The sequence below is a fragment of the Emydura macquarii genome, unplaced genomic scaffold (genome assembly GCF_026122565.2).
Source record: "Emydura macquarii macquarii isolate MOO-44397 ecotype Brisbane River unplaced genomic scaffold, CSIRO-AGI_Emac_v2 contig_2298, whole genome shotgun sequence".
Classification (NCBI taxonomy): Eukaryota; Metazoa; Chordata; order Testudines; family Chelidae; genus Emydura; species Emydura macquarii.
Window position 1 is genome coordinate 26938 of NW_027132435.1, and position 14115 is coordinate 41052.

At 53.3% G+C, this 14115-nt stretch overlaps 2 non-coding genes across 2 annotated transcripts; one reads left to right on the forward strand and one right to left on the reverse strand.

Moving 5' to 3' along the window:
- Window positions 1-263: 263 nt before the first annotated feature.
- Window positions 264-336, reverse strand: TRNAR-UCG (transfer RNA arginine (anticodon UCG)). Its single transcript has one exon. It is a non-coding gene; the product is annotated as a tRNA-Arg (tRNA).
- Window positions 337-12714: 12378 nt separating this feature from the next.
- TRNAS-UGA (transfer RNA serine (anticodon UGA)) lies at window positions 12715-12796 on the forward strand. The gene has a single exon. It is a non-coding gene; the product is annotated as a tRNA-Ser (tRNA).
- The last annotated feature ends 1319 nt before the right edge of the window (window positions 12797-14115 follow it).

Genomic DNA, 14115 nt, shown 5'->3' on the forward strand with positions numbered 1-14115 from the left:
AAGCACTGGTTAAAAAGCCCTCTCAAGCACGGGGACATTTGACGAGGAAAGAACTATCAGTGCCAGCCCACTTTCTTTGGCAAGGTGTGGTGGGCAAAGGGTAGATCAGGAGCAGCCAGGGATAAAGTGTAAGTCTACTGGTATGGCCTGCACACAGTGAAAGGTCTCTAGATGGAGTCAGCTCATTAGGTCTGAGGCTTCAGGAAGAGCTTCCATCCCTCAAGGAAGCAGGGCTTTTAATCAAAAGAAAATGAGGAGAGGAACAACCGCGAAGGGACTCGAACCCTCAATCGTCTGATCCGAAGTCAGACGCCTTATCCTTTAGGCCACGCGGTCACAGACAAAAGTCAACTCCAAGAAAATCTTTAGAAAGGCTCTCAATTTTGTTTCTCAGGTCCTTCAGTGAGGGGGCAGAGACTCTCTTAGTAAAAGAGGTACACTTGCCACAGAGATTTGAGGTTCAGTTGTAAAAAGCCAGGTGCAGGGTCTTAGCAGTGAGACGCCCTGCACCCTCATGTTCACCCTTACCGTACACTTGTGTATTGTTTAAGCAAAGTATGTCGTATAAGAAGTCCATGGTATGCTCATGAAGTACTCATCATTATTCTTGGAGTAATATGTTTGTTGCAATTTCATGTCTATGGTTCTGAGGTTTCACTATGAATGACTCTGAATCCTGCTCTCCATGTTCGCGTCTTGATGGGACCTTGTGGTGCTGCTACATGGGTGTACGACGAGGCTGTGGGTCTTTTGCTGCAGGCCTTTCCTTCTCCGTTTCACACAAGTGTGTTTTTCACCCCCTTCTGGGTGACCCAGGCCCTCTGCAGGAAGGTGGTTGATGCGGCTGGATTGATCAGTTGACCGCAATAGGTTGAGGCCCTAGAACTCAAGAGTGTGGCTAGAGATACCTGCAGTCCTTCATCTTGAGCTCATGGCTGCGTTTCTCACCCTCTTCATCTGATGCCCGCAATCTTTGGCTCTTGCACTTGTCACCACGGTTCCGCTGATTACCCTGAAGCTGCTTGGGGACAGAGGAAGGATACCAATGCCCGGGTGATGAGGTGGTACCTTGCCCTACAGCCATTTGCATTCACCATCAAGCACCGCGCCGGGCAAGAACATGCCGATGAGGATGCTCTGTCCCATATGGAGCAGGTGGGGCTGGCCAGCCCCGGAGACTGGGGGCTGGACTTGAGGGGGTGTGTGTAGAAAGGTGCAGTGGCCTTCCTCGGAGCCTGGGCCCGAGGAAGGGCCGCAACGACCAGAACGGACAGGAACAGGTCTGGCAGGCCAGTCTGCCTGGCAACAGAGGAACCAGACAGTGATAGGTTCGGCAGGTCAGCCAGCCAGCCAGAGGGGCAGAGCTTCCGCCAGGAAAGGAAGTATAAATGGCAGGCCCCACAGCTCAGTGGGAGACATGATGCCACTGGAGACAGATGTGCTGTTCCTCCAGCTGCAGTGTAGGCCTGACCCCAGCCAGGTAGCCACCCCGAGCACCTGCCTCCCATATCGGAGGCCCCTGAAACTGCCCAATTTACCAGGCCCCAGGGTTGATTTGTGGGGACGGGGTAGGGGGTGTCTGTGACAGGAGAGGGGCACGGGGTTGGTTTGTGTGTGTGAAGTAGGGGTGTCTGGTGGAGGTAGGTGGCACTGGATTAATTTGGGGTGTGGGGTAGGGGTCTCTCTGGCAAGGCAGGGGGCACTTGGTTGGTTTTTGGGGGCAGGATGGGATGTGTGTGGCAGGGCAGGGGCACTGAGTTGGTGTGTGGGATAGGGGTGTCTGGTAGAGGTAGGGGGTGCTGGGCTCATTTGTGGGGATGAGGTAGGGGTGTCTATGGCAGGGCAGGGGGCACTGGGTTGTTTTATGGGGACAGGGTAGGGGTGTCCGTGGCAGGGCTGGGGGCACTGTGTTGGTTTGTGGGGGTAGGATATGGGTGTCTGGTGGAGCTAGGGAGTGCTGGGCTGGTTTGTGGGGGTGGGAGTGCTGTGGCAGGGCAGGGGCACTGGTGGTTGTGGGGGTGGGGTAGGGGTGTCTGTGGCAGGGCATGGGGCACTGTGTTGGTTTGTGGGGGATGGGGTAGGTGTGTCTGGTGGAGGAAGGGGGTGCTGGACTGGTTTGTAGGGGGGAGTAGGGGTGTCCAGCAGGGTGGGAGTGGGGTCAGTGGGCAGTGTGTGGTTCTGGTGGAGGTAGGGGGTGCTGGGCTGGTTTTGTTGGGGTGGGGGTGCTGGGCTGGTTTTTGGGGGTGTGGTAGGGGTGTCTGTGGCAGGGCAGCGGCACTGGGTGGGATTGTGCAGTGGGGTACGGGTGTCTTTGGCAGGGCAGTGGGTGCCTGGTTGGTTTGTTGGGCGGGATAGGGGTTTCTGTGGCAGGGCAGGGGCACTGGGTTGGTTTGTGGGGGTGAGGTAGGGGTGTCTATGGCAGGGCAGGGGTCACTGGGTTGGTAATGGGGTGGGGTAGGGGTGTCGTGTGGAGGTAGGGGGCGCTGGGGCTGGTTTTGTTGGCATGGGGGTGCTGGGCTGGTTTGTGGGGTGTCTGGGTAAGGTTGGAAGTGCTGGGTCGTATTGTGGGGGTGCTGGCCTGTTTTTTGGGGTGGGGTAGGGGTGTCTCTGGCAGGGCAGGGGCATTGGCTTGGTTTGTGGGGGTGGGGTAGGGGTTTCTGCTGTAGGTAGGAGGTGCTGGGATGGTTTGTGGGGCGTAGTAGGGGTGTCTGTGGCAGGGGGCACTGGGTTGATTTGTGGGGGTGGGGTAGGGGTGTATGTTGCAGGACAGGGGCACTGGGTTGGTTTCTGGGAGCGGTGTAGGGGTGTCTGTGGCAGGGGAGAGGGCACTGGGTTCGTCTTTGGGGGTGAGGTTAGGGTGTCTGTGGCAGGGTAGGTGGCACAGGGTTGGTTTATGGGGGCAGGGTAGGGGGTGTCTGGTGGAGGTAGTGGGTGGTGGGCTGGTTGTGGGGGTGGGGTGGGGTGTCTGTGGCAGGGCAGGGGCACTGGGTTGGTGTGTGAGTGCGGGGTGGGGTGTCTGTGGCAGGGCAGGGGCACTGGGTTGGTGTGTGAGTGCGGGGTGGGGTGTCTGTGGCAGGGCAGGGGCACTGGGTTGGTGTGTGAGTGTGGGGTGGGGTGTCTGTGGCAGGGCAGGGGCACTGGGTTGGTTTTTGGGGACAGGGTCGGGGTGTCTGGTGGAGGTAGAGGGTGCTGGGTTGGTTTGTTGGGGCGGGGTAGGGTTCTCTGTGGCAGGGCAGGGGACAAGGTATTGGATTGTGGGGGTGAGGTAGGGGTGTCTGTGGCAGGGTAGGTGGCACTGGGCTGCTTTGTGGGGGCGGGGTAGGGGTGTCTGTGGCGGCACAGGGGGCATTGGGTTGGTTTGTGGGGGTGGGGTAGGGGTATCTGGTGGTGGTAGGTGTTGCTGGGCTGGTTTTGGGGGGCGGGGTAGGTGTGTCTGGCAGGGCAGGGGCACTGAGTTGGTTTATGGGGCGGGGTAGGGGTGGAGGTAGGGGGTGTTGGACTGGTTTGTGGGGGATGGTTATGGGTGTCTGTGGAAGGCAGGGGGTACCAGGTTGATTTTTGGGGTGTCTGGGGAAGGTCAGAAGTGCTGTGTTGGATTGTGGGGGTGCTGGGCTGGCTAGTGGAGGCGGGGTAGGGGTGTCTCTTGCAGGGTAAGGGCACTGAGTTGGTTTGTGGGGGCAGGGTATGGGTGTCTGGTGGAGGTAGGGGGTGCTGGGTTGGTTTGTGGGTGCATGGTAAGGGTGTTTTTGGCCAGTCAGGGGGCACTTGGTTGGTTTGTGGGGGTGGGGTAGGGGTTTCTGGTGTAGGTCTGGGGAACTGAATTGCTTTGTGTGGGCGGGGTAGCGGTGTCTGTGGAAGGGGAGGGGCAGTGGGGTGGTTTGTGGAGGGGGGGTAGGGGTGTCTGTGGCAAGTCAGTGGGCACTGGGCTGGTTTGTGGGGGTGGGGTAGGGGGTGTCTGTGGAAGGGAAGGGGCAGTGGGGTGGTTTGTGGAGGGGGGTAGGGGTGTCTCTGGCAGGGCAGGGGGCACTGGGCTGGTTTGTGGGGGGGTAGGGATGTCTGGTGGAGGTAGGGGGTGCTGGGTTGGTTTGTGGAGGCACATGAGCACATTATACCTTTGCTCTGGTGCTCTCCTGGTTTCCTGCCTGCTTCTGGGTGCAAATGAAGCAGTTGGTTTAATTTCTGTAGGCCAGCATGGCTTGGAACAGGTCTTTCTGTCTGGGTCTGTCCTCATGCAACTTTGTGATAATGAGAGTCTGAGATGCTGTTGCTGCCAGTTCCAGATGTGCACTCTTCGACGTTACAGAGGGGATATTCTTAGTGGAGGGCTACTTGTTTGAGTACTTCCAGCTGTGAAGTGCTCTCTCTGGTGGTCTGACAAAGCCCTTATTTATTGTCTTCATAAACTGTGCCACCCACTACAGCTAGCCCCTTCCCTCCCATTTACCTACTGGCTCCTTCCCACTACCATCTCCAACACCTGGACATTCCCCAACTGTGACCACTTGCTCAGGGTCTTGTGGACTATGGTGGGAAGCTGGGGGTGGGGTGAGGATGACATAGTGGGTGGCAGAGGAAGGGAAAAGATTTCTGAAAAGAGCTGGATTAGCGCTAACATCAGCATCCCTACTGGGTATTCCAAGAATACAGCTAGAGTATCCCTAAGACCTGACACATTTGCTAAAAGTGACTTTGTCACATCCCTAATTCAGAATAGCCTGTGCTGCTGAGTCAGACTTAAAAGGTATCCACTGTCATCCTGCTTCTACTCTGTGTCAAAATAATTGCTGGTGTGGTATGTACACAAGGTGACTGACAAATCCAGTTCCTCCTAGGACCTTTATCTCTACTCAGATGCTAATAATGATTTAAGCAAATGTTTGCCATTCAAGATCCTAAAGCAAAGCCATGCAGCGGGGCTGTGGACCATAACAGAGCAAGTTACTTTGAACTTTCCTCTTTCCTACGTCAATATTGGGATAGGCAGCAATGAACAAAAAATGAACATACGGAAAAGAAGTTAGAACCGGGGTGTGCTTTAGAAGCACTCTGAATAAGTGGCTTCACAGGGCAAAGGGCACTTAAGGGGCACTGACAGGTGCAAGTGTGCTGTGGGACCATTTGTCTCCCAGAAAAAGAAGTCACTCTGTTTCTTATATATTTAACAATGGCGTCTGTCCATTGAAACTCTCGGACTACGTCTATAGTTTAACCACACACAAGCCAAACTCCATGACTCTAACTTCCAGGGCTTGGTGACATTAATAACAAACGTAGGTCTGAGCCTGAAGTTGGAACTCTAGGAGGAGCCCACCAGCCACTCCGATATATAAGCTACTGACCTATTTTCTTTGGAGTAAAGCAATTCCCTAAATCTTTCAGTTTGTTCGGCTGACTGAATGCTGCCTTCCATTTTGAAACTCACCTGATACTACTGGGCATCATAAACTCATTTGGGGGCACCAGCCCCACGAAGGCTAATTGTGGTGTTAGTAGATAACACAAGCTATCAAATATGGCTACATGCAGCTTCTAACCATTCTTCACATGCTGTGTTATGAGCTTTAGTAACATACTTTTGGGGGGGTATTTGAGATAATACAAACTTGGAACAGAACTCATTACAAGGAGAGAGATTATAGGTTCTGGAATTGATTCAGTTTGCAGGAATTTACTTAGTGTTACATTGGTTTTAAAAATGTTCCCTGTTAAAAAAGAAAAAATGGAAAAGGAAATTCAGAATTCTCAGGAAAACTTTTAACTGGGGTTTTTTCCCCCTTCTTTGACCACTAAGGTGGAAAATAGGATGGGCCCAATTCCTTGTTACTGCCCAACTGCAAAGTGTGTAAAAACACTGTCAAATCAGAATGCACCAGTCCAAAATGAGCTCGTATTTTTATACCTATTTCCAGTTTATTTCAGTAAAACTGAATAGCAGCAAGAAAGCCCTATATTTGTCTGTAGTGAAAGACAGTGGAAATGCCTCTTGAAAACACAATGGGCCCAATTTCCAGTGTCTTTCATTAGATACTAGGGCTAAATGTCTGACCTTTCTTGCATGAAGATGCTAACAGAAGAAGGTGCATGGAGTCTCTTTTCCCACCCTAAGATACCCACACAGGAAAAGAGGAGGAGGGACCAATAGACAGACTTAGAGCCAACTACAGCAGTAGGTATGGGGCTTGTGCCCCACAGCTGCCAGGGGCTGTGTTGTGCTGTGCTCAAACAATATAGGGTATGCCCTAGAACCTGCTGTGTGAATGTTGCTAACACTTTTCCTTTTGGTACCAGCAGGGAACAGCACTACAGAACACCTTTCTCTCTGGTCCTTTGAGCCATTCTGCCTCCATTTGTCTGATCTCATCCCAGCTGGACTCTATATAGTACATCACGCCCTCCCTCCATTTTAATTCTGAAAAGTTGGTAGATGCTGTTGCTGCTTTTCACTCAGATTGGCAATCTCCAGTCACACGGACACTGCCTTAGAATCATAGAATCATAGAATATTAGAGTTAGAAGGGACCTCAGGAGGTCATCTAGTCCAACTCCCTGCTCAAAGCAGGACTAACCTCAGCTATATCATCCCAGCCAGGGCTTTGTCAAGCCGCAGCTTAAAAACCTCTAAAGATGGAGATTCCACTACCTCCCTAGGTAACCCATTCCAGTGCTTCACCACCCTCCTAGTGAAAAACTTTTTCCTAATGTCCAACCTAGACCTCCCCAACAGCAACTTGAGACCATTGCTCCTTGTTCTGTCATCTGCCACCACCAAGAACAGCCTAGCCCCATCCTCTCTGGAACCCTCTTTCAGGTAGTTAAAGGCTGCTATCAAATCCCCCCTCATTCTTCTCTTCTGTAGACTAAAAAAGCCCAGTTTCCTTAGCCTCTCCTCACAAGTCCTGTGCTCCAGCCCCCTAATCATTTTTGTTGCCCTCCGCTGGACTCTCTCCAACTTGTCTACATCCTTTTTGTAGTGTGGGGCCCAAAACTGGACACAGTACTCCAAATGCAGCCTTACCAATGCTGAATAGAGGGGAATAATCACTTCCCGCGACCTGCTGGCAATGCTGCTCCTAATGCAGCCCAATATGCTATTAGTCTTCTTGACAACCAGGGCACACTGCTGACTCATAGCCAGCTTTTTATCCACTGTTACTCCCAGGTCCTTTTCTGCAGAACTGCTGCCTAGCTCGTCGGTCCCCAGTCTATAGCTGTGCATGGGATTCTTCCTTCCTAAGTGGAGGACTCTGCACTTTTCTTTGTTCAACCTCATTAGATTTCTGCTGGGTGAGACTGAAATCAGACTTCCCGACCAGCCACAAACAGTGCTTCTGACCAACCGGCCACCAGGTCAACCCCTAGGGGAGGACAGGTTGACCTGGTGGCCCGCACACTCAAGCCGCTCTGCTAAGCAGTGGGCTTGATCCTTTCCTTTGCCATCAAAGCGGGCTTACGTTCCTTTCGGCCACCAGGTCGACCCCAGTTCTCAGAGAAGGGAAAGAAGACGAGGGTGGCCGGACTCTCCGGCACCGGTCTTTAGTGCCAGTCGGCCACCAGGTCAACCCATAACCCCGGAGGGGGGAGAGGAAAAGGAGGTGGCCGGACCTTCCTCCAACGAGGGTCGCCCTGCCCACCTCCTCTGGCGACCGGACCCTCCCACGAGGGTCTCTCCCGCCCACCTTCCCCTGGGGGAGCCCGCAGAGGGAAGCCTGCTCTGCCCCGTGGCGAGAGTCCCATTCTTCCCATACTGCCGGTGCCTCCCCCTCCACCCCCGGCTTGTTGAGCGGAGGGTTGGGAAAGAGACAAAGTCTTGTGTCAAAGGCTGACTTTCAATAGATCGCAGCAAGGTAGCTGCTCTGCAATGCACGAAACCCAGAGCCAGTATCAGGTCGTCTACGGATGACTTAGCACCAAATTCCCCACGAACATGCGGTTCTGGGTTTCGGCTGACTTTCGATAGCTTCCGATATCTCAGGCGGTGGAGTGGAGGACTGTAGGGGGTGCTCAGCCGGTCATCCTTAGGTCGCTGGCTTGACTGCGGCTCGAAAGAGAGCTTCTTTTTTCCTGCCCCTGTTCCCTGCCTGAGAAAAAGCAAGAGAAGGAAAGAGAGTGGAGGCAGACAGGCCACGTAGGGTCACCACAAGCACCCTTCACTTTTGGCGAGGGGCTGAAAAGAAGCACCACTCAGCAGATAAGTGCTGTGCTTGGATGGAGCAGCAACCACCCATGGTGCCCCCAGCAGACAGAGGGTCTTGCCAAAGCCCAGGCTTGAACCAGTGACCTGTAGTTCTTCAGTCTAATGCTCTCCCAACTGCGCTACCTTGGCAGCTGGCAGGCTGCTTCCTACACACCCCACTTCTCCATGGCAGATGATTTCGGCAGCCATGGTGCACAAGAAGGAAGCTGTTGCAAGTGGCCCAGCAAGGCAAGATGAGCTTTTGCCTGCCTCCCTCAGCTTGACTCGCTCCTTTCCCCCATTCCTGCCTTACTTCCCGGGTTGACATGGCGATGGAAGGGGACTAGGGCCTAGCGGCAGCGGGGAAGAAGGAGGCCGGTGGGACCCTGGTGGCAAGAGGATCCGGCCGCCTCCTTGCCGCTTATTGGCCCAGGGGCCCCGGCGTGACCTGCTGGCCTCCAGGGCCGTGCTGCGCCGCAGGAGAGTGGAAGGAGGCGAGCGGGGCCACCCTCCTTGGAAGGCGATCCGGCACTCACCTTGCCGCCCCTCTCGGGCTCCTGGCTTCACCAGCTGTCCGACCGGGGTTTTGGGGCACAGGGGCGGGGAGGGCAAGCCTCGCTCAGGGGCCGACTGCCCCGCCTGCAGGAGAAGCGGCGTCAACTGACTGAGTCGCCAGGCCACCGGCTCGCCCCATGCGACCCCATGGGTTCACCTGGTGGCCAGAATTCTTTCCAGCCGGGATTTCCCCCCAAAAGTACCCCAGGCGATCAGACTGCCCAGCAGCAGAACCGCACATTAAGGCTTCATACTCCAGCTGCAGTAGATGCTGGCCAGGCTTTGGACTTGGTGCCACGAGGTAGAGGAGAAGCACAATACTCTGGCCACAGGAGGGGCAGGCTGGGCCTTCCCGGGGCCCATTCGCTCACAGCCAGGTCCCCCAGCTCTCCCCGGCTTCCTGCCGAGCCGTCAACGGGGCCCGCGGCCCAATCCTCAAAGAGAAGCAGATCTCTCTGCATCACGGCTGGCAGACCCACCTCCACGGAGCACCCGGCTCCGCCAGAGAGGCGCGCAGGCCACGCCCACTTGCACTCAGCTTGGCTTCCTCTTCCTTCCACCCGTTTGCCCCTCTGACCCGTCCGTGCCTAGGGCAGCTACCTGAAAATGCCAAGATCAAGGCAGGCTGATAAAGGAGAGCAGATTCTCCCAGCACTGCTGGGTGACACTGAAGTCAGACTTCCCGACCAGCCACACACAGTGCTTCTGATTCCCCACACTGCTGAACAGGAAGCTAAACTAAAAATATACACAGCCCCCTTCACTGCATTTCAGTCTTTGGCTCCCAATCGGCCACTAGGTCCAGTAAAGAGATCAGTTCTTTAAAACTCTCTGCTCTTTATCAAAAAGGTTTCTCCTGACCCCAAAGGGTCAGCCACGTTACCAGATCAATAGAATTTTGGATCTGACCCAAAATACCACGCTGCCAGCCAATCCTTTTGTAACTAAAACTAACGGTTTATTATGAAAAGAAAGAAACAAACCATAAGCGAAGTGTTAAATGATGAAAGCAATCAGACCCATCAATTGATTCGAAAGTCCATATAGATCAGGTTTCTGGTAGAATTGTGGAGTTTGCAGGCTTGCATAGTCCCTCTGGTGTACATCCAGTACCTGGATGGGTCTCAGTCCTTTGTTTCACAGCTTCAGTTCCGTTCAGTTGTAGATGAGGAGATCCAGAGGTAGGTGAAGACTGGTGACTGGAGGCAAACTGGATGTGGTGCAGCTGCCTTTTATGTCCTTTGACCTTTTCCACACTGCTTGTGGAAATTGACAGGAATAAGATGGAGGCCAGGGCCAGAGAAGTAAGTCCTGCTGACTCATCAGGTATATTTCTGGCTTCTCCCCCTGGGCCCATTGTAGCTGTGAATTCCTTTAATGGGTCATTAAGCAGGCCAGTGCGGCAGCCAGCCTATCTGGGGTGTCGCCCAGAAACACAGCACAATCTGAAATACAGATACAAACATATCCAGCACTTCCATTACACACATAACACATGACCGTAACCATAAACATTATCATCTTACTTAGCACGTTCCAGCCTTTCTAACGGTACCTGACATGGCATATCTGACATGAATTATGATGATTCTGATCTATGGATGTTAAAAAATATAATAAATGCTCTTCCTCCCCGATCCAGCCAGCGTCACAGCCCCCTTTTTCTCCTGGGCTCCAGGTAGCCCTCCCAGGAATGCCAAGAGGCAGGCACAGTGTTCCGCCTCCCAGGAGCCCACCGCACCTCCACAGGCTTCGGCAGAAGGAACGGTGGCGCTCCACTGAGCCCAGTTAGCCACACTCAGGCCCTTGGCTTCTGCCCTGCCTTCCTCTGCTTGACTTGCTTCTTTTGCCCCGTTCCTGCCTCACTTCCTCCTTTGGCCAGTAATGCAAAGGAGGCCAGCGGGCAGAGTTGGCCTCCGCACGCCATCTTCGAAGGGCAGAAGAGGCCAAGGTGCAACCTTCTAAGAGGTGAGTGGCCTGAGGCCTGGATCTGGTCGCGGCTGACGCCAAGGAGCACGCTTCAGGCTGATGTGAGTGGCCTGAGGCCTGGATCTCGTCGCGGTTGACACCAAGGAGCACGTTCAGCTGATGTGACCTCCCACTGTCCGGCCAGGGGAAGGGGGAGTCCCAGGTACAGGCCAGCGACAGAAGGAGGAGAGCCTTCCTGAAGAGCAAGGAGAAGGGGAAAAAAGGAAGATACGCTGTTTCTGCCCAGCTTTGAACTAGGGCCCTTTTGTGTGTGAAGAAAACATGATAGCCGCTACACTACAGAAACTCTCCTGTGGTGCGCCACCCTCCCTTCATATTCCAGTCCCTCGGCTGGCACTTGTCCTGGCATGCACAGATGGGCTCACTTGCAGGAACTGGTGACAGCAGCGGGCCACCCCCCACCCTTGGCTGCCTTCCGATAGCTTAGGTGATAGCGCGGAGGACTGTAGTGGGCACTCAGCTGGTTAACCTGAGGTCGCTGATTCGACTCCAGCTTGAAGGAAAGCTTCTTTTTACCCTCCTTCCCTTCCTGATGCTGCAGCCATCCTGTCTGGGTGTCACCCAGAAATCCAGATTCCCACTGGTCCCCAATCGGACGGAGAAGAGGGCCCCACCATCCATCAAAACAGGGACAGCCAAGCTCATCTGGAGGAGCTAGTAAAACAGCAAAGGATGTTAGCAGAAAAATCCTGGAGCACAGCCTTGGAATGGCTGGCAAGGATTGCTGACACCCCCAGTTTCACTCCGGTGGCTGCGGAGCAACTCCCACTCTTCTCTCAGAGCCAGGATAAAGGCTTAGGGGTGTGAGTTTCCAAAGAGTCCCACTGATTTCTCTTGTTTTCTGTACCTTTTTTTGGCTTAGGTTTTTCTTCTTCCTAAGTCTTTCTCTGCATTTTCTTTCTTCCCTGCTTCTTCTCCTCCCTCCCCATTCCTCTCTCTCTCTGCTTTTTCTTCCTCCCCACCCATCTTTCCCCAAACGCTGCAGTATTCCCTGGCCATCCTGCTCCCCCAACCCAGTTACCTCCACACACCGTTGTTCCCACTCCTCCACTATGGGGTGTCACTTACCTATTCTCCTGTCAGCTGCTGTACTAGGGATGACATAAAATCCCAGCACGGGAAGTCCTAGCTCAGCTCCATGAGGCCATTGCAGACCCTGCCAAGCCTGTGACTTCAGGACCAGGGAATCCATACCTTGGCTTTCCACCAAGTTGTGGTGTTCTCCACAGGGTAGTAGCAGAAATCGTGGTGCTGGTACCAGCCAGTGCAGAAGCAACCCTGGGCACATGGGCAGGAGTAGACATCAGAGGACAGTATGGGGAAGGAAATGAAGCATGAGGCAAGGGTGGCAGGGTCTTAGGGTCCATGATCTCTGAGCTCCACTGAGAACTCCATGCTCCAGGAATGGGAACCCCAGATCCTGTGTTAATGCCCCTTTCCAAACCCCCACAACTCCCCCATTGACCAGGCTTCTTGACCAGATGACATCTCACGTGATGCATTGCGAACAAAGCCACACCTCAGAGAACGCAAAAAGATGAAAACTTTCTGCTGAAAAAACCTAAGAATTTTTTCTCTGAAAACAAACCTAGACCTCTCACGTTGTATGTCAGACTGCGCTACTGAACCAGAAATGCTTTAGCTCCTCTCGTGAGACATTTCCATCTGCACAATGCTGCTGCTATGCCAGGGGAGCTATTATTGTCTCCAGGAAACATTTTTCTTAGCCTGCTTCCACCCATCACTGGTTTCTTGCATGTCTGTGGTCCAGATATCCTCATTCAAATTAACCTGAGAAACCTTTCTCTTTCTCAGCTGTGGGAGGGGAGACTTTGAAAAGTGCTCGCTGTGCTAGTGCAGCTAAGAAAAGAGAAAAAACTGCAAATTCACCTAGTGCTTTGGGAGCCAGGTTTGAATTCTGTTTTTCAGATGATTTTGAGTGTGGGCATTGTGCTTATTGACCAGTTTCCCTGGTGTTAATGCTTTCTGTTTGCACAGCTGTGATGGCCGAGTGGTTAAGGTGTTGGACTTGAAATCCAATGGGGTCCCCCCTCGTAGGTTCAAATCCTGCTCACAGCGAGGTTGGTGTTTTAACTCCACTTTCTTGCAGGGCACTATATCTGTACAAACTCCTAAAACACTCTCAATCCCAACAAAACTCCACTCCCCAGCTTTCCTAGAGCTGCCTTGCATATACCTTGTGCTGGGTCCTGGATGTCTGAGACAAAGTCTCTGTCACCTGATGGCTCCTAGCTCCGCCCTCAAGCTGGCTGCTGCTTGTGCTCCTCTCTATAGAGTGTGAAAGGAGCTGAAGCAGTGCGGGAGTGTCCCTGAGGACACACACTTGACAAAGCTTTAGCAGAGAGAGATTGTCTGAGACTTCAGAGTGCTGGAAACCATATAGCCAGCCCCTAATTCAGGGCCTGTTCCAGCTCTGAGTTTGAGCTTCCACGATCCCTCCCATGCAGCAGGTGCTCCAAATTAAATCCTCAAAACTAGGCATGTGAAACTCACTCCTGTTCTCCCTGTATCAGAGCTAGGGCTGGAATCACCCCTGCATTGCCACAGGGTGTGAGGGCGTCATGCCAGAGCACCGTGAAGCCATTCATGGCACGAACACTTCTACAGCCAGTGCTGTGTCTGAGACAAAGCCCACAGAAGGGCCGTGCTGGGCTGGGCTATGTACACCATCCCTGCAGATGTGCAGCATTTCCAGCTGCAGATGGGAAGCTGCACTCTGAGTTCTATATGGGGCTGACCTCTTCTTTGTTTGATTAAATTGGTTTGAAATGACCACTCATAAAGGCTAGTATCTGCGTGATGAAACAATGGCTGGGATATCTAAGGAGACTGTTTTTCTGACTTCTGGTTACTGGGTGTGCTGAGACAGAAGTTTACTTTTGTGGCTGGTTTGGTATATCTTATGGGAGAATAACCAGCACTCTGGGGTGATGCTGCCCCATTTCTCAGTGGTTAGTCCTGCATCTGGTATCTTAAGCTGTGACCCACTGAGTCACGGTGACACCTCCACACTTGGATCCTGATAGGCTGAGCCTGCTAGCCTACACCTGGTGTGCCTGGCATGGGGCTGCTAACCCTGGTGAGTTGCTTCCCCTAGATCTGCTGAGGGAATTCTCTGCCCCGAAAATTGTAAATTCTTCACATTTTATTTGTCAATAAATAAGTGTGAAGGCTCCACTATAGCAGGCTCCAGTATAGCACAGGCCACTAGCTGAACGGAGGTGGGAGATCACCCTGCTCTTATCTTGCCCTGCTCCCCCAGGACACAGACCTTTGACAGAATATATATATATATTCAGTATAACTGCTTTTCTCAGGGGTGAAAAAATATTCCTCCTCCCCCTCCAAGGAATGCAGTTATACTGACCGAACCCCTA